The 20,186-nt window shown below is 39.4% G+C and overlaps 1 long non-coding RNA gene across 1 annotated transcript in view; it reads right to left on the reverse strand.

Annotated features, from left to right (window-relative positions):
* The window catches only part of LOC116663574, a 62,588-nt gene that overhangs the window by 13,116 nt on the left and 29,286 nt on the right, over positions 1 to 20,186 (reverse strand). The window contains exon 3 of the long non-coding RNA XR_004319764.1: positions 4,481 to 7,482. This is a non-coding gene — a long non-coding RNA (uncharacterized LOC116663574). The remainder of the gene's footprint in view (positions 1 to 4,480; positions 7,483 to 20,186) is intronic.

Raw genomic sequence — 20,186 nt, forward strand, 5'->3', positions numbered from 1 at the left:
TGGGGGAGCTTGTGGACATGGTCTGTGGCGGACTGGCCAACCCCAAGGTCCACATACAGCATCCTTCTGAAGAATGTGCACAGCACGGGGTGGGGGCAGAGGGAGAGAGGTGGTTCTGCCCGCTTTGCCTGGCTGATGACTAGGGTGGGATGGCTTGGGGACTGGCACTATATCCTGGATTTTTAATCCTTTTCATATTCACTGAAGAAACTCCTTCTCCTATTGCTGGTCTCCTTGCATCTTTAAATCATAGCCTTAAAGCGCGTGTGCCCAGAGCTGAGGGCCAAGACTGGACCTCTATCCCAGGGACAAATTTGCATACTCAGAAGCAAGGAAAGGAGAATCTGCCGGCCTTTTCTCTCCTCTGGCTCCGCTAGGCACTGTCACTACCCATCCCTGGTGGAAAAAGATTCTGAGTTTCAGCCTAATGAGGCTGATAGGAAGTCTAGAGTTTTGGAAGCCAAATAAGCAAGCTCATTGAGTGAGAGCTGTGGGCCAGACTGGGTACAAGCATAGGGGTATAAGAAGGAAGACAAACCCAGTGCGCGCCCTCCGAGAGTGCTCAGCCTGGTAAGGACCTCATGGTAAATCTGACCGTCTGGGTCTGTTAACATTCTCAACACTGTTCGCAATTTGAAGAGCCTCCCAAAGTATTTTTCATGTTGCAAAACATGAAACTAAATTGCGAAGGTGATGACAAAAATAGTCAGAACCTCCCAAAGGACTGGAACTCTGACTGCAGAGATAGCAAGTAGCGAAGCAATCCCAACCAGACAGCTGATGGTAATGGATCAATGCTAAGTGGGTCGAGAAAAGCAGCAGATTGGCCGCAAATACAAAACAGACATACTGGGAAAAGCATTTCAATTTCTCATAAAACATTAGGCAATTATGGGAATGAAATAATTTATTTTCAAAAGGTATAGAGAAATTTGTCTTTCAGATAACCACATGTTTTCTTGGCTAACTTCTATGCATTCAGAGATGGGCAACCACCATAAGAGAAGGCAAAGAAGTGTGACAGTATTTTCTTTGAGTCACAATATTGGAAGTTGAGGTTTTGCACATGGAAAAACTAAAGGGATGTTGAAAAAGAATATGAAAACAAATATATGTATGGATATGCATGACTGGGACAATTTGCTGTACTCCAGAAGTTGACACATTGTAATTGACTGTACTTCAAAAACTAAATAAAGTTTTTAAAAAGTGAGAAACCAAAAAAAAAAAAAAGATTAAAGGGATATTGATTCATACTGTAGAAATCTTTTAAAACCCTTTGCCTAATATCTGAAAATTCTGTGGAGGAAAAGATGTATGATTCTAACCAAGAGGTAAAAAATTGAGTTTAGAGGCTTTTTGTAGTCATTGCACTGGGATGAGGGTGGGGATGACAAAAGACTTGCGATTAGGAACACAGCAGATAAAGTGGTTTTCCATGCAAACAAAAAGCAAAATCCTTTCTAATGACTTCCCCCCAGGTGATGTTCTGTAAGCATCAAAAGTTTTAGACCAACAGGGTTTCAAACTCTTGTCATTATACTGTTTGGGAATTTTTGAGTCAAATATAGATTTGTTTAAAAAAAAATAGAAAGTGTTTTTCTGATGATTTTTTTCTTCACAGCAAAACACTCAGATTGTATACAAAATGATAGACGAGCAAAAATCACACATAATGCTACTACACAGAGATAATCAATATTACCATTTTGGTGTACGCTCTTCTAAACATGTTTCTGTGTGTTGTATACACACAGGTTAACATATACTTCTTTATAAAAATGAAATCATGCTAAGCATACTGCAATTTCGTGGATTTTTTACTTAATAATATATCATTTTTCATTTCAATAAATATAGGTTTCAACTAATATAGTGAGTTGAATAGGGTCCCCCCAAATTTATGTCCACCCAGAACTTCAGAATGTGACCTTACTGGGAAAGAGAGTGTCTTTGCAAATTTAATTAATTAAGGGTCCACAGATAAAATCATCCTGGATTTAGGATGGGCCCTAAATCCAATGACTGGTGTCCTTTTAAGGAAAAGGAGAGGGAGATTTGGACGCAGACACAGAGAGAGGATCATATGAAGATGAGATAAAGATTGGATGGAGGTAGCTACAAGCAACGCCTGGGGCCACGAGAAGGTGGAAGATGAGAGGAAGGATTCTTTCCTAGGGCCTTCAGAAGCAGTCTGACGCTGATGATACCTTGATTTTGGATTTCTGACCTGCAGATCAGTGAAAGAATAAATTCCTTTGTTTTAAGCCACCAAGTAAGGGTTAATTTGCTATGACAGCCCCAAGAAACCAAAACAGTTAGCATTTCTACTGGCTGCATCGTGTTTACTGTATTCCATTCCACATGGATTGCCACAGGGAATGGAATATAATGATGGCTGCTATTGATGGCTATTTAGTTTGCTTTCAGGTTTTCATTATTACAAACAATGCTGCAATAAGCATTCTTGTTGAGAAAACTGGGTGCCCTTCTATGGGGCGGGATCATAGCTTAATGGTTAATAGCATGGGTTCCAAAGCCAAAGAGACTGCCTGGGTTAGAATTCTTACTTCATGACCTGCTAGCTATTACTCTGAGTTCTTACTTAACTGGGGACTTAATCTCTGACACATAATAAGTACTAAATAAGTGTTCTATTAATGATAAATTACCACAGATGGGTAATTCTTTCTAGTCAAAGAAGAGACACATTTTCAAAAACCAAATGCAATTATAAAAGGATGAATAACCTAATAAGCATCAGAGTTCACTTTTGCTTACAGGAATATGCATTTTCATAGAAAAATTATAGGTGCAAAAGGCTATGAATACTTAATTTCTACCACCTCCAACAAAACAAAGCAAGCATGTTAGTAACTTATTTTTGTTGACCTTAAAAAGACGACTGTTAATCGTTCAACACATGGGCATTTAAGTCAGACTACGTGTAATTTCAACCCTGGCTCTGCCTCTTTTAATCTAGAGGAAATTACTAAACTTTTATGGTCCTCAGTTTTTCAATCACATCCTGGGCTAGTTTTCCTATACTATTAGTACTATTATAAGGTTAACTGAGGTACTTTATGCAAATTGCCTAGTTCAGAACCTGGAACATATTAGAGGCATAAAATAGTGTGTTACTGTTACTAAAAGAAAAAAAAATAATGTCTAAGAAAACTCTCAGGAATAGTCTATTGAATAAAGATAAAATCTAAGATATTTGCAACCACTTCCTAGATGAATAATACATACAGGTGGTCTACAAGCTCTTGGATCCTGCACCGCATCAGTAAAAAAATGCACCCTGCACCCCTCAATAAATTTATATTTATTTATAAGTCATAAACATAGACAATGATATTCATAGACACATCATAAAACTCAAAAATAGAAATTTCAAAAACAGAAGTTTCGAAGAGATGAGATAACATCTTTAAAGTTCGGACATTTCCTTTCTACACTCTAGTGGATCATCTTGAACATCCCTCATCCTGGGTTCACACACTTCACTCTGAAGGTCCCTGATGATAAAGTTCCCTTATCTACAAGGTAGTAAAGGGATGGGGTGGGCTTGAGGTTTTGCTGATCATCCAACTGCACATGGAACTAACCAGCAACACATATTTGAAGGATGTGAGTACCTTTCTGTTTGATCTACACCCTCCTTGCTCATTCTTAAAGATTTGGTTCTAAGGTCATCTTCGGCATGAAACTTCCCCTGGCATATCCAGGTAGAACCGCAACTGCTTCCCCTGGATCCTCCCGAGACAGGAGGGAAGGGGGCAGGGCACAACCATTCAAGGAATGACACAATTAACAACCAAATGGTGGAAGATTCAACCCCCAGTAGGCCTTGAAGCTCAAGATGGCGGGAGATTTGACTTCTAGTAGAACTTGAGCTTCATTGTACGTTCACTGTAATATATTAGCATGGTAAATGACACTCCCACAGGCGCCATGACAGTTCCAAGGCTGACCATAAAAGGTCAAAAAATGGGCAGTGGCCAAATTCCTGGGAATCCCAGCCCCTTCCCCAGGGTAGTTGGAACAGTCCTCCCACTTGTTAGCATATGAAGCTACCGAGCCCATGAAAACTAGCAACACTGTGCCTCGTGGCCGCCTCTCTCTCTCCCTCATCTTCGGAGATGGCTCACACTCTGTCTATGGAGTGTGTACCTACTTTTACTCTAATCTGAGCACCCAGCCCCCACACCTCGTGGCCTTGATCTTGCCTTCTGAAACAGCCTGTACTCTGCCTGTGGAATATGCATCTCTCTGAATAAATCTACGTTTACTCAGCTGTGGCTTGCTCTTGAATTCTTTCCTGTTTGAAGCCAAGGATCCACACTTGACATCCCAGGGACTCAGCTGAGACTTGGGACACGGCCCTCCTCACACTCCACATCCGTTTTTCCTGCATCATTCTTACCCCTATGCAGATATTGAACATAACATCTAAACATTTGACTGCATTTATTACCTCTGTGTCTCTCTGGCCATATTGAATATCAGCCTCTCAACAGTGAGGATCATGTCGAAGTCTTCACTGACTCGCTGATACTTGTTACACAGTAGATCCTTACGTGCCAAGTGAAGAAGCTGACAAAACCAGACAGCAGGACAGTGCATAAAAATTAGAAAGGATGTTTCAGAAGCACATAGAAGAAATGAAAATAGAGAAGGAAAAGGAAATGCTATGAAATGCTAAGTAGATCCTCTTCAACATAGGGTTATACTTAATTAGATTGTAATGTCTGACTTGTTTGCAGCAAATTGCACAGAATTTCCCAGTTGAATCCTCCAGATACTTCAATGAGACTCTGGGTTGCCTAGCTCCTCTGCACATCTCTTCGTCTGCCCTACAGAGAAGGAGAGTTGGGCTTGGATGGGGATGTTTACGTTCTTGCTAATTATACATTTGTTTTCCCTCTAAGCTCAGTTCCGCCTGCCGTGAATAGCTCCAGATGACAATCATTTTCATGCTTTCAGTCAAACAAAGGCTCCAGAAGGACTTGGAAGAAGGGGACAAAGACAGAAGTTTAACATCAACAACAAGAAAAAAGAAGAAGAAAATAAATTTAAATTTCCTGCTCCCCATTTTTTGCTTTCCTATCTCAGCACTCTAGTACTCCTGTTCACCTGAAACTAGAATGCTGGGGGTAGGTTGGGACAAACAGAATTCAAATGGGTGCAACAAATAAGAAGGTTGTATTCCAATCCATGCTTGAGTTATCTGAATTTTTTTATATTCTCTCTCCCCCATTTTGTCTTTCACGTTAACTTGAAGCCACAACTAGTACCTGTTAGCAATATTTATATTCACATCAGTTTCCTTAAAGCATTGTTTTTCGAAACGGGTGCCACGAGATGGTCACAGATGCTCCATGGGAAACGGTTCTGTGGTCAAGTGTTTGGGAAATTTACGGTTATACAAGTTAAACAGACTTCTTTGCAACAGATCTTCTCATGCCCTTTAATTTACCAATGTACCTGGTCAACATCCAAAAGAAAGCATTGTTTATACCATAGAACCCCCTTTTCCTGGAATCATTTGGCCAGACTAGTGTTCTGATTAATACACTTTAAGAAATGCCACCCTTTGACATAAGGGTTTGCTTAAACTGAGAGCTCTTGTCACCAGAGACACAGACATTCAGAAGTACCTCCGTCACTTGGATTGGTGTGCCACTCTTGACCATATAGAAAAATCATCACAAAGTGACTCACCCCAGTACTCAACAGCAAATTTCATTCTTCCTGTAGGCTGACATCTCTGTGCCCTGGGGCGGGAAATGCCAATCCTACAGAAAGAGATAGGCTAGAAAAGCAGCGTGGTGGAAGGGCAAAAGGAACTGAACTGGGCCCCATGGCTCTAGGAATATGCATCTCAGGACCTAAATTGTGTATTTAATCTCTCAGCAAGTGCTTGTCAGAAGTGCAAATGCCCTTCCCTCTTGGGGTGCTTTCACAGAGAAGCCCATTTTTTCTAATTTTACTCCCACCCATTTTCTCACAAAGCCTTGCAATTATACATAGCTTTTATTCACAGTGTTCCCACCCAGAAGATCACCTCTCTACCTAATTCCTGCTTAGTCTTCAATCTCCTCCTACTGCACGAAGACTTCCCTTTCTACCCACTGTTAAACTCTCTCAATTCTCTAAATATGCACACTACTTAATGTCTAAACCAGAGCTCCACAAAGCATGGTCCTCCTTCCAAATCCAGCCTGCCGTCTATTTTCGTAAATACGGTTTTATTGGAACACAGTCCCGCCCATTCATTTATGTGCTTATGTGCTGTCTGGAGCTGCTTTCTCTCTGCAAGGGCAGACCTGAGTAGTGGAGCTAGCCCAATGACCATAAGAAATGCACGCCTAATATAATTACTATCTGTTCTTTACAGAAAAAAATTGCCCAACTCTGGTCTACACCACTTCTTTAGTACTTAGCAAATGCTTTATGTTGGGACTCACACTTTGATGTTTCTGTGTGTCTTCTCAATGATGGTTAAGCCCCCTGAGGGCAGGGTCTATGACTTATTTTGAATACTTTGTAACTCCTAGCTCAGAATAGGCTATCAATAAATATTAACTTATCAATCAATTTTTTCATGGTTTTTTTTTTTTTTTTTGGAAAGAGCACAATTTACCCAAATTCTCTGTAAGATGTTCCTGGTACCCAAAAAGAAAGAGTAAATGATATCTTGTTATTTTCATACCATTTCAGTCTAGTGGTTTGTGATGGGAAGTGGACACAGGTTATTTACTTTGATTAGTTTCAAATTTTCTCTGAACGTAAAATAAACCTCAAAAGGATAGCTATGTATTTCTTCCTGGAAGCCCGGAAAATATTATCATTTCTGTATACAAATTGCATAACTTTAATACTTCCCCATCTACTATATACTGATTCCAACAACCCCAAAACAGCTGCAAAATACACACACACACACTCACACACACACAGACAAACTACTGAAGGGTTCCATGGGTACTAGCAGGCAGAATGTGGACTGGCAGAAATTGATCAGTGGTGTTAAAAAAGAGACAAAACACCCAAATTGAGTCACTTTTGATATGTCCCATATCATTAAACCAAGACTTAATACCTCACTTAATTACAGTTTCAGCCTCTCTCAGGAATGGAATGGAATCTTAAACCAGTCAATCAGGAATTACTTGGGTCAGCACTAGTGAGGTAATCTGTCTAACAGAACCCCTAAAGGAAGGGAGGATGGTGACAAATCTGATCCCTTGTCTCAGTGATTAACTGAGATTTTTCCCTTTAAAATACCCCCTTTTTCCCTTTAAAACTTTCATGGCTGAACAGAATCTTTGGAGTTGGTTTTTGCAGACACTGAGTTCACCGTCGCCCTGGATTGCCGGCATTCTGATTAAAAGCAACTTTCCTTTCTATCACAATTGTCTCTCCCAAGTCTTGGTTTCTGAGTGGTGAGCAGCTGGACCTGAGTTCAGTAACACCCTGTTGAAAGAGAAAAATAAAATTTCATGTGGTCCTATTCTTTCCAAATTCAGACCCATTGATTATTGATCCTTCCTCTCCCGGTGACAGGTGCTCCCCTCTTGTGTGTCTTGTTTTGTGTCCTGAGGATTCAGCTTGGTAACCATCAGCAATGTGGGCAGAACTCCATCTGCAGCTACTCTATTGCCAGCATTCAGGGGGACTGTCTATTTGGCTGTCTTGGGGAGTGCTCTGCATCTTGGGAGAGTAATATTTTTGCACCTTCTTTGGAAACACCTCTTGTGTCCATGGGATTGTTCAATACTGCTAGAAATATTTTCAGCCTCCTTCCCTAAACTAAACTAAAACTGTGCACCCAGAGGGACAGAGAAACCTTCTGAGGCCTTTGTGAAAGAATTTACTAAAACATTCCAAAGACAAACGGTTCTAAATCCAGAACATAAAAATCTTTTGATTTCTGTCTTAGTTGGAAATCTCCTCCCTGACATAAAAAAGCAAATTGAAGATAATGTGGTTGGGTGGAAGGATCAGCCCTTTGATATCATCTAGGCTGCAAACCAATTCTTTGAGGAATTAAGAGCAACTGTCCTTATCTTAACAAATCTTTGTAAGACCAGAAACTTGGCTCCAGAAACAACTCAAAATTCACCTACCTTTTTTGCAAAGCCCTAATCTCCCATATTTATTTTAAAAGACTGATAAAAACTCTGGCCTTGGAAAACAAAAGTCCTTCTTGGAGAAATTTGCATTCTTTCTCTGTGCCTTTGAGATGTAAATGTTCTACCTGGCCTTCTCCAGGGACTCTCATCTAGGCCATCCCTTTGGAATACAAACATTAGGAAAATAATTCTTATCAGAAGAAAAACAAAAGGGGGAAAAGTTATTTGGAACTCAGGCAAATGACAAATTGTAAGTGTCTTCCTCAAAACTATTAGTAAAAAGTTTACCATCTGGGCAAGTAAACTTAACTTACTCCGTTTGCCAAAACACAATTTAAATCCAACTTCTTTTATAAACTAGTGAGTTTTATATTACCATATCCATGAGGCTACAATTTTAAAATGAAAGCTATAAGATCTCTGTGTCTGTCTGTACATTTATGTGCGTTTATGAATGTATGTTAAAGATGCGTGATTTTTTTCTACTTTCAGATGGTATTGCTAAAATTAATTTGTAAAGCACTCTATTTAGTTGGCTTAAAAACAAGCAAGCACTATATAAATTACATATACTCTCAGAAATTAAAAAAAAAACTCCTCTAACTATTTTTCAAGTACATTATGATCTAGGATAATATTCAGTAAATAAAAGCTAGTTTACGTTTGTTGGTTTAATTAAAATAGACATGTCTTTAGAGTTATCAACATTGATATTATTGAAAATAATGCAGATATGCAATTCATATTCAACCTGGGTTTACTAACCAAATAATTTCATGTTATCTCTGTTACAGAATTTTTCAGCAGGAAAAATAGTTTGGGGTGATGGCAGACTTTGTCTTCTGCCTCATGAAGTTTTTTTTGGGGAGTAGTCTAAACATAATTGTTAGGAATAAGTGAATTAAATAGATGTGATTGAGATAAGAATTTTTATGTGACTTTTTAGCAATAATTGTGTTTTGTGGTATGTCTACTTAAATAGTTTCCCCAAATCTTTCTGATAACTTGAAACTTAAGAGTTTTGCTAAGTTAATTAAATTATGGGTAGTCTAAATATCAAGATCATTTCCAAATAAAATAAAACATTGAAACATTAATTACCAAACACAAGTTTATCTACTTTTGGCTTCTTATTACCAGGAAACTTAAGATATTTGGTTCTATTGGTGAACATGTTTTGTGCCACGTTGAAAAATTGTGCTATGAAGAAGTATGTCTCTAGAAATTATAAAATGTCTTTATAAGTTTGCCAATTCAGTGTCGACTGAAATAAATGTGCAGCCTAAAAGTTGAGAGTTATGTTTTATTTGGCTGGAGGACTCGAGCCAGGGACGACAGCCTCTCAGATCGCTCTGAGGGACTGCTCCCAAGAGGTAGAAGAGGAGCTAGGATATATAGGAGCTTTACAACAAAGACCAGGTAGTTGGAACAATAAAAGATTACTTGTTATCTAAAGAAAACCAGGCATCTCAAGTTAAAGAATTTAGCGCTTTTCTATGTATGGGAGGAAGCAAACATTTGGGCTTATTGAAATCATTCCTTTGACAAGCACCTAGCTATCTAGGGCCAGTATCCTGTCCTTTCTTGTTCTGAGTCCCCTCTGGGTGCACCATTGTGAGTGGCTGCAGAGGCTGGGCTGCAGGCTTGTCTTCACTGGGGGCGGGGGGGAGGTGGAGGCAGCGGCTGATGACTTGATGGCTTCAGCATTCTTTGTTTATTGATATGGTTTGAAGTATTTTTTGTTCACAGCAGAATGCTACTGTAATAGACAGTCCACAACTGCTTACAGCTTAGCCTTCACTAGGAATTAAGGACTCTAAGGATTCAAATTTTTAATTAATACATGTAATTAAAACTACTTAGAAGTAATAAGTGTGAAAGAAAACAGCTGTGTATGAAAAGTAGGTAAGGAAAGTAAAATGATTGATTGTTCCAGAATGATAAAGCGGAAAAGACATATTAAAAAATTTGAAGAGACATTTTATAAGTTGTAGATTTGTGAAAAAGAATCTTTGGAAAGGAATTTTATATGTGGTCAAGCTGGCTAAGATTGGAATGAATTTATTTAAGTCAAAAAATGAATTTTAATATCAATAGTACACTAATGCAAAATTAGAGTTAAATTCCTCTGTGTTACAAGGACAAAGTTTTTATTGGATTTTTGTTCTATTTTGATAAGAAAATTGGGACAGTTTCTTTACCTTTTAAGTAATCTGTCTAGACAGCAAAGATTCTGTATCTTATCAAAATAATTTACTGTGCTCCATATTGTCTTTATCAACACTTTGATTAATTAAGAAAATTTAATCTTCTTAATATTAACAGATTTAAGTTGTGTTCCTAGCTGTGTGACTTTATGTGTTTGCCTTTAACATCTTTTACTGTCACTTTAGTTAAATGGATAATTGAGCATTGTTTCATAATGATCTGTGATCTTTTTAGTCAAGTATCCAAAATTTTTGATATTTCTGACACACTTCCCAAAATCAAATTATGAATGAAGTCTATTTTATTTGAAACTAACTTTGGGATTTTCCAGAAGACCCCTGGGACATCTCAAAAGAATTGTTCTCTCTTATTGTAAAAAGAGAGATGTTGAGAGAGAGAGAGAAAGAGAAGGCGACAGAGAAAGAGAGAGACAGATTAAACTAATTAGGCTAATTATTTGATATATTAAATACATGAGAAGTATCGTCAAATAAGAAGTAATACGAAGCCTTCTTTAAGTTATATTTGCATAGGTATATGTTATACGTTCCCAAATTGTATGAAATTTCTGGAAATTTGATATGTCTGGTATAATATTATCAGTCATGATTTCAGTTATTATCTTAAAATGCTGTATATCCCAGAAATAACTACATTTACTTATCAAGTAAACTCTCATCAGATCTTTAACAATGGGCATTTTTAAGTCTTTTACATTAATAGATAGTTATTGTTTTACTCTGATGTTTTTGAAAAGTGACACTCATGAAAAAGAGCTTTACCAAGTGCTCCTAACCATTGACACGATGGTGAAACAAGATGGCCTTGAACCCTGGATACACATTGCACAGCTGAGGAGGGCTCTACATGTTATCTGGTCCTAAATCAAGTTGAGTAGGAAAAGAAGTAGCTGATATGAAGGTAGATTGCTTCCACCCACGATACTAGATCAAGACTTCCTACTTTACCTAAACATGAAACCCTTTCTTCTCTCCCTTTCCTTTATTCTGGCATCCTTATCTCCCAGGCCATTACTAAGGGAGGGCAACCTTTCAGCCTGCTGGATTTGTCATCAAAAACTCTGATCTGTCCATTATGCTAGAGACCCCGTGGTCCTTCCTGTGACTAATTTTTCTTCTATTCCCAATGTCACCATAAACTACAACTGAGCCTCTTAAGAAGTCACTTACAGTCTGACTTTTCTAGCCAGAACATCCAGAGCCTTGTTTTGACCTTCCCCCTGTTATAACTGTACTTGCCCAATTTGACACAAATAATTATGCAAATCATAGAACATCTGCATCTCCACATTCTTATTATCTGATATTCTTATATGATCTGATTTAGATCTGCCCTCAATCATGAAAAGATATCACCAGCATTATTCATCTTTGCAAAGAATTTAGAACAACTTTTTATTTCAGGCTAGGAGCTGTATTTCCCAAGAGTCCTGAAAGCCTAAATGACTCCTGGCTTGAATAGGCAAATTCGACAATCCTTGCAAATGAACCCATCAACGGTGTCACCTTCGTGGGAGTGGTTTGTGCCCGAATAAAATTTCTTTGTTTGTGTTGGTTATCATTCTCCTTGAGCCTGTGAATGCCTAGATGGTTGGTGCATAACCGAGCAATGCCTTGTAGGTTATCTGTGTCCTTAACTGTCCACAATCAAACTGAAACAACTCATTGGTCAACTCCCCCGAACTTATATTGTCAGGTTGATTCAGAATTCACTTCCTTTGGCAGATCCCTTCTTGCCTGGTTAGGAGTGAGTATGAATGAAGCTGGGATCAGCAATCTCTCCTTAACTGTTGAAGATATTGCAGAACCCACTGCTAAGACAATAGCTATCCAGCAAAAATCCTTAGGCTTTCTGGTCAAAGTTGCTCTTGCTAATAATCCCTTGATTATCTTTGAGCTGAGCAAGGAGGTGTCTGGGCTGTGGCCAACACCACATGCTGCACTTGGATTAACACTCCTAGGGAAGGTGAAACTCAGCTGCATAAATAAGATCACTGAACAAGCCACTTGTTCCTTCAATGGAGTCTTTCTCTGATTTATTTGATTTAGACTGGTTTGGGTCTTAGAGACCATCACTTCTAAGTGCCCTCCAGATAGTGGGAATTATCCTGTTTATAAATAACCATCGTCATCTCCCTAGTGTCCTGTATTCTCTCAAAAGCTTTAAATGTATGTTCACAGCCTCTGCAAAGCAAGCACATGATGTCCCTAAAACTATAATGTCAGAAAAGGAAAGAAGAGAATGATCAAGATAAAAAATGTCCACCTGAAGTAGTGATCTGTAAATACCACACAAAGGATCAGCCAAAACTACAAGAAATTTAGAGCAGTATCTGGGAATGGTGGTAATGCCTTAAGTTCCCATCACACCTCTCAGGTTGAGAGTCTGATCAACAGAGAATTGTTTAAAAAGATAAAACAGGCCCCAACTGGAGTTGCTTGTGCTAAGTTCATTGTCACCAAACCAAGACTTAATACCTAACCTAATTGCAGTTTCATCCTCTCCCATGAATGGAACATTAAACCAGTCAGCCTGGAATCACCTGGACCACACTAGTGAGGAGATTGCCCAGTAGAACCTGCTGTCCCCTAAAGGAAGGTGACTTTGCTACAACCAACCTGCTCTTTGCTGCCATAACTTCCTTGTACTATTCCCTTCTGCCTACAAAGCCTTTCATTTTGTACAGCTCTTTGGAGTTTCTCTCTGTGTCCTAGATGTGATGCTGCCTAATTCATGATTCACTAAATAAAGCTAATAAGATCTTTAAAATTTACTGAGTTAAATTTTTATTCTAACAATACAGTTCTCTGATGGCCATTACTCTGGGCTTCCTAATGGCTACTTGGTGGAATGAGTGGCCTGGCTGAGACCTATGGTCACAGGCAGGGTGGCTTTGCAATGGCCTGTCATTTTAATACTGGAGGTTGTCTATATGATGAGCTTCTGATGGATCAGAATAGAGGAGACAAGAAACTCTTTGCATGGCTATGTCATCTATTCTGAAGATTTGTCCAGGGAACACTAGTCAGGGCCTATGGAAATCCTAAGCTAGAAGTGGTAACAGAAGCCCTTACATATATCTGGAGAAAACTTGAAAAGGCACACACACCCCAATGTTCGCAGCAGCACTATTTACAATAGCCAAGATATGGAAGCAACCTAAATGTCCCTCAACAGATGATTAGATGAAGATGTGGTATATACACACAATGGAATACTATTCAGTCATAAAAAGAATAAAATAATGCCACTTGAAGCAATGTGGATGGACCTAGAGATGATCATACTAAGTGAAGTAAGTCAAAAAGAGAAAGACAAATGCCACTTGGCATCACATATATGGAATCTGAAATATGGCACAAATGAACTTATTTCTGAAACAGAAACAGACTCACAGACATAGAAAACAAGCTTATGGTTACCAAAGGGGAAAGGAGTTGGGTGAAGGATAAGTTAGGAATTTGGGATTAATAGATAACAAACTACCATACATAAGATAGATAAACAACAAGGTCCTATTGCATAGCACATGGAACTACATTCAATATCGTACAATAAACCATAATGGAAAAGAATATGAAAAAGAGAATATATATACATTTTTTACATATATATGTAAAAATTGAATCACTATGCTATACACCAGAAACTAACACAACATTGTAAATCAACTATACTTCAATTTTTAAAAATGCCAACAAGGAAATCCTCCTCACTATTAGCAGGTTTTATACACTCAGATGGGGTTAAATCAGCCACTCAAAGTGCTCATTTACTTTGTTCAGTGCTAAAAAGTGGGTCCCCATGGGGTGTGCTTGGTTGACACACACAGATAATTGCATTCTCATGGCTCCAAGGGTTTGTAAATGGTGGGCTGAGTAACTCATTTGTATAAATCCACCTACGATTTGTTCTCTACCCTTGAATACAATTGCCTGCAAAAAGGAAAGGAAACATTCTCAGGGTTCTCCTACAGCAGGTCTCCAGCTCCTCCACTTCCATTCAGACTGACTCATCTTTATTCCTGAATACATGTAAGCCATGGCTTGGGGTGAGATGTGATGTGATCTTCCCCTGGTTGGTGGCCCAAGCAGAAAGGGTCTGATTTTTCTATTGTGAAATTGCAGCAGCAGGTAGGTTTGAATCTACAGAAAGGAGCCCTTTGATAATACTAACAATTTTCTGTAGTTAGAATTTTCATGACGTCTACCAATTGAGAGGTGTTGGGACTTATTCATAGAATTTACACTCTGGTGGTTTGATAAATATATAACATGTTGAAAAGGAGTTTCATGGGAAAGTAAACGTTGTTTATCAGAACTTTTGTTTCTCTTACATTTGCCTTCAGCTGAGCAATATTATAAGTTGTTTGTTTGACTTTTATTTATTTTTCATTTATTTGGCTTCCTTTCTAGATCCTCTACCTAATCGAATCCGAAGAAGAACAGCATTTAAGCACCCCTAAATATGGCATTGGGGAGAATGTGTATATCCGTGTCTTTATATTATCCTTTGTTCATATACTGAGGGCTTTGGAAGGCAAAATGTGGTGAGGTGCTATGTTATAGCATGTTGAATGCTTATCAGTAATTTTTTCCCTCTGACCTTCTGCCTCAGACAATTAATTTTCTTGAACTGCTCACACACTAGGAGAACATTAGGGGGGCAAAATAATGTTAGTACTAGTGAATATAATCTTGGAAGGAAAGCTGTGCAATTATTCAAAGAGCTAATCTTATCTCGTTTCATTTTTATATTTCAAGTCTACATTTAAAAGTATTAGATATACTGTTCCGCTGTCCCGCACCTTCAAACCCCAGTAAATAAACGCTGCTAAGTGCCACCAGGAGTGAAAGAGCTTGTAATGAGAAGCGTGAGGAGATATGTGCTCCATTCATCATTCTGTTCAGTCCAATATTGAGGCTCTCGTTATCAGCAGGATTCGTGGCGGTGTCATCGCGGCTGGCATAAATCTTCTGTCAGTGTGGGTCGGACTGATGCCCTATTAAAAGTCTGCTTTCACCTAATCACAGAATGACCTTTCGATGTCTTTAATTAACCTCTGACCTGAACCATGCCAATGTCTTGTTGGTAGGTAAATCTATGGCGTGACATTTGCTTATGACACTACATTTGTCTTGGTTTAATCATCGTATCTTTCATATTATGGCCTGAATGAAATACAGTTGGGATCCCTGCTAATAGTTGGATTAATTTTTAAAAGGTTAGAACATAATATTTTCTTCTGAGCTCCCAGCAGTATCTTTGCAGACATTTCTCCCTGGGGAGTTGGGGTTTTCCTGTTAAAGTAATTTCAGGTGAGCCTTCAATTTCACCGATAATGTCATCTTTTCTTCTCTAAGGTACCCCTTTTGAATGGCATGGGGAGTCAGAAGCATTCTAGATTCTGTGAATGACCAGAGGGCAAAAGCTTTGAAATATGACCTATCCTCACTTGTTCAAGATGAGAAAGCAGCTGCGGCATGGGGTTAAAAGAGAGAAAAAGGAGGTGGAAGAGAAGGAGGGAGGGAGGGAAGGAGCAAGGAATTTGGGAATATGATTTCCTCCCCTGGAATACATGTGTGCCTCAGATCCTGGGACTTCTTTGGATAAAAAAATCGCATTCATATCTCATTCCTCCATGAAGAGGAACCCTGTTGGTGACCGCCCACCTAAATTAGTAACTCTTAACAAATGCAAAATATTTATAAAGGAATATACTTTTCTTATATGCAAATGTAGTGATAAATTGATTGAAGTGGTTACTAATTCATTTAAATTGAGTAGGTGGTTTAAAATGGCAAGTTGTGATTGGCCTATAAATCATAATGTTATCTGAATAAAATGAAAGTTCTGAGCTGCCTAAGAGTCAGCTAATTTTATACTCAGCCAGAAGGCCCGTGAAGGGTTTAGATTAGATGATCTCTCAGGTCTTTTTCAGTTGTAAAAGTCCATGATTCAGTGTCTCAACGTTGCACAGTCTGGGTTTGGTGTGTCTGACTGAATTCAAAGGTTTTCTTGCTTTTAAAGTATAATTTAAAAGTTGTATTAAAGACTTTAAAAGCTGGAAGGTTTTCAAGTGTCCCACCTGTCTTTGCCCTCTTGCCTGCCTCTTCCTCCTACCCGGGCCTTTGTTGACTCACCTGCAAAGTGAAGATGATAATATCGACCAGTAGAATTGCTTTGAAGATTAGAGAAAATGTGCGTAGAGTACCTAAAATGGTGTCTGCCACGCAGTCATGCTCAATCCATTGTGGATAGCGGTGGGTCTGTTAGTATCTGCGGCATTCACTGATAGATATTACCTCTTAGGTCGACGCATTAACCTAACCTAATCCCTTTTCTTCTAAAATTATGCAAGTGAATGGTTAATAGCTTTGGAGTCACTCCTGGGTCCAAATACCTGCTCTGTCAGCAATTTACTGGCTATATGATCGTGAACAATTTACTTAAGCTTCCACAATTTCTCATCTACAAAATGAGAAAATAATTGTACCTAATTAATGGACCTGCTGAATGAGATAATACATGGAAGGCACCATATCTAATTTTGCTCCATATTTTACCCTCATTACCTAGCACAATACCTGGCGTGCAGTAAGCACTCAATAAATACTAAGATTTAACTTCTAGGTATAATTATTCTATTATTTAATTATTTATTAATATTGCGTGCATATTATCTGTCACCATCATCGTCATCAATGAACTTGTTTTATTTCTGTCTCACTTCTTCTTTGGCTAAAAGTGGTTGCTACATATTTTAACAAAAGTGGGTTTGGGTTGGGTCCCAGGCTGAAGTGGGGAAGTGATACTTACTAATGATGTCATCCATTTTGCTTTAAGAAGTATTTACTGAGCCGATGTTATGTGTCAGGCTCTGGGGACCCAATGGAAAGCCAAAAGACACACGACCTCTGCTGCCTGGGAGCAAAGAGTTTATGAGAGAGAAACTGATATTAATCAAAGAAGGACACTAATAACTGAAAAATTGTCTCACTTTGCCAAGGACCATGAAGGAGAGGCCCACATCTCTGTGAGGGGTCTTTGACCCAGTCAGAAGTGAGGGAGATCTGAAAGAGGAGTCGCAGAGGAAAGACGCTTAACCACAGGCAAGTTTGTATGACATGCTGGGATATTTTTGCTCTCATCTTAAATGTCATGCGCAGTAGGGGAGAGTGCATGATGCTTTTTGTGTTTCCAAAACTTCCTTACCTTGACGACCACATGGAAAGTGAATCAGAAGGAGACAAGGACATGAAGGGAGATGTTGAGTGTCAATGATTTACACTGTATAAAATCCCAAAGGGCAGTCCCCATCATGATTCTTTCTTTGAATCTCAGAAAAAAGTTAGGTGTTGATGGCTTCTGCATAGGCATCAAAAATGCAGAGGGAGAAAGTCCCACCCACCCCACCGCCCGCCAAATAGGTAAAGCTATTTTTTTTGTAATTAGTGCCAAGACTCAGGACCAAGAGGCGCCCACAGAGGCCTCTGAATTTATTCCAACCACTTGCTGGGACTGCAAGAGAAAGGCTACGTTTACTGCCTTAGAGGATGGGCAGTCGCCTGCCCTCTAATTGGAGGATGGCATGTCGAGTCAACCACCCAGCCTCATAAAACCTCACGGCTGTTCCTTCAGTGCAATTAGAGCTATGCAATTTACCTCTCAACCCTCGGTCCCACAAGGACAGAAGAAAGAAAACCTACTTAGCTAGAGAGCTCCCAGGGCAACCAACCCCTTAAAGAGGTAAGGTGGCTCATTTGTTTGTATTTCCTTCTGCAAATATTTACTCAACTCCTATCGTGTAGTAAGTACCTCCTAAGTTTTAAATGGTGACCTAAGTCCAGCCGTGATGAGGACATCTGCTGTGTCATGTGGTTTAAAGGAAAGGGCTGACATTTATGAACCTGCTATGGACTTGTTATTTTATCTAGATTATCTGATTTGGCAGCAAGATAACTCTACAAGATAGAGTTATGATCTCCACGTTGGGAGAGTTGGGATTTAAACCCAGACCCCTTTACCATGAAGCCCTTGCCCTTCCATCACACCATGCTGTTCACCAGGGAGACCTCTTTTCAGATACAGCTCCCGAAAAGGGGGAAGCTGGCAAGATTCATCTTCTCTCCAGTACCCTCTTTTTTAAAACCACAGCAGCATTTCTGAATTTCAGCACTTTTGACATTTAGGACTGGATAATTATTTGTGGCATGGAGCTGTCCTGTGCATGTGTTTGGCGACGTCCCTGGCCTCTGCCTTCCAGATGCCAGTAGCGTTCCACTCGTGATGACCAAAACTGTCTCTGGACATTGCTAAACATCCCTGGGGGGCCCAATCGTCCCTGGTAGAGAAACACTAGTGGGGAAGGCAAGAAGCCAAAGGACAGAACCCTGAGGTCTGCCAACATTTAAAAGGATGGAAGAGGAAAAGAAGCTATTGTGAATAACCCAGAGAGGAGAGTTGCAGGAAAGAAATGGTTGACAAGGTCCACCGGTCCAGAGAATTTACATAAAATTTGTATAGAAAAAAAAAATCTCTGAATTTGGTGATGAGGAGGATCTTGGTGACCTCAGGCAGATAAGTTTCAGGAGACTTGGAGAGGAGGGGGCAGGGGCCTGGGATATAAGTGGAATGCACGGGGCAGAGTTAGTGAGAGTGGCCCCTTCTTTCAGTAAGCTTGAAAATTCTGTACAAGTGATGCTGTGCAAACTCTGAGCCCAGAACTTAAAAGAATAGAATCTTTTATTTTCTGTGTCTTGGAATACTCTGTCTGGGAGCCCCGAGCAGCTGTGTAAGTAGTCCAGTTACCACGCTATGATCATAGTGTCAACTGAACCCAGCCTTCCACCCATCCCTGCCAAGTGCAGACATGCAATCAAAGTCATCTTGGGGCCTCTAGGGCAGCCCACTCACCAGCTAAATACCAGTGAGTGATCTACATCAAAGCTAGTTGGAGCAGAACTGCCCAGCTGAGTCCTGCCTAAATTCCCGAGCCATAAGCTCATGAGATACTACAGAATGGGAAGTTTTAGGATGGTTCTCACCCAGCAACATGTACCTGGACCAGAGCGCAGTGTTAATCCCAGTTGCCTTCTTCCAGTCATGAGATAGATTTAAGGAAAAGGGCTGTTAAACTAACTGTCCTTGTGTCCCCAATGCTTTGAGAGTAACTTCAAAAGATAAGTTTTGTGCCATTGGCAGATGATAGCCAAACACTTCAGACTCTAAAGCCACAGAGACTCAAGTTTGTTTGTTTGTTTGTTTGTTTGTTTATACTGAAGTACAGTCCATTCTGATGTGTCAATTTCTGGTGCACAGCACAATGTCCCAGTCATGCATATACATCTGTATATTTGTTTTCATATTCTTTTTCATTAAAGTTTGCTACAAGATATTGAATAATTCTTAACCTTTCTGCTTCCTCGTTGTGCAAAGTAGGGGCAATAAAAAGTCCTACGCATAGAAATGTTGTCAAGTGTCCTGTGGTAACCTATAATGAAATTGACTATACTTCAATTTAAAAAAAAGATTTGGTGAGGTGCATTTATATAACATTACATGTACTTAAACTTGCACAGTGCCTGGCACAATAAACACTTGCTAAATGTTAGCTCCTATTTAAACAGTGAGGTTTTTTTCCATCAAAGGATAGCAAATCATCACATTCGTTATAAAATGAGCCTGACTTTGACTTCATGAAAGTTTGCACTCACTTCATCCCTTACCTTCTTCCCTAAGGGGACCGTCTTCCCTCATCTTCTGCTTTTTCACAACCACAACCACAACCACAAGTCTATTACTGTTGGTCTTCTC

The sequence above is a fragment of the Camelus ferus genome, chromosome 5, assembly GCF_009834535.1.
Source record: "Camelus ferus isolate YT-003-E chromosome 5, BCGSAC_Cfer_1.0, whole genome shotgun sequence".
Classification (NCBI taxonomy): domain Eukaryota; kingdom Metazoa; phylum Chordata; class Mammalia; order Artiodactyla; family Camelidae; genus Camelus; species Camelus ferus.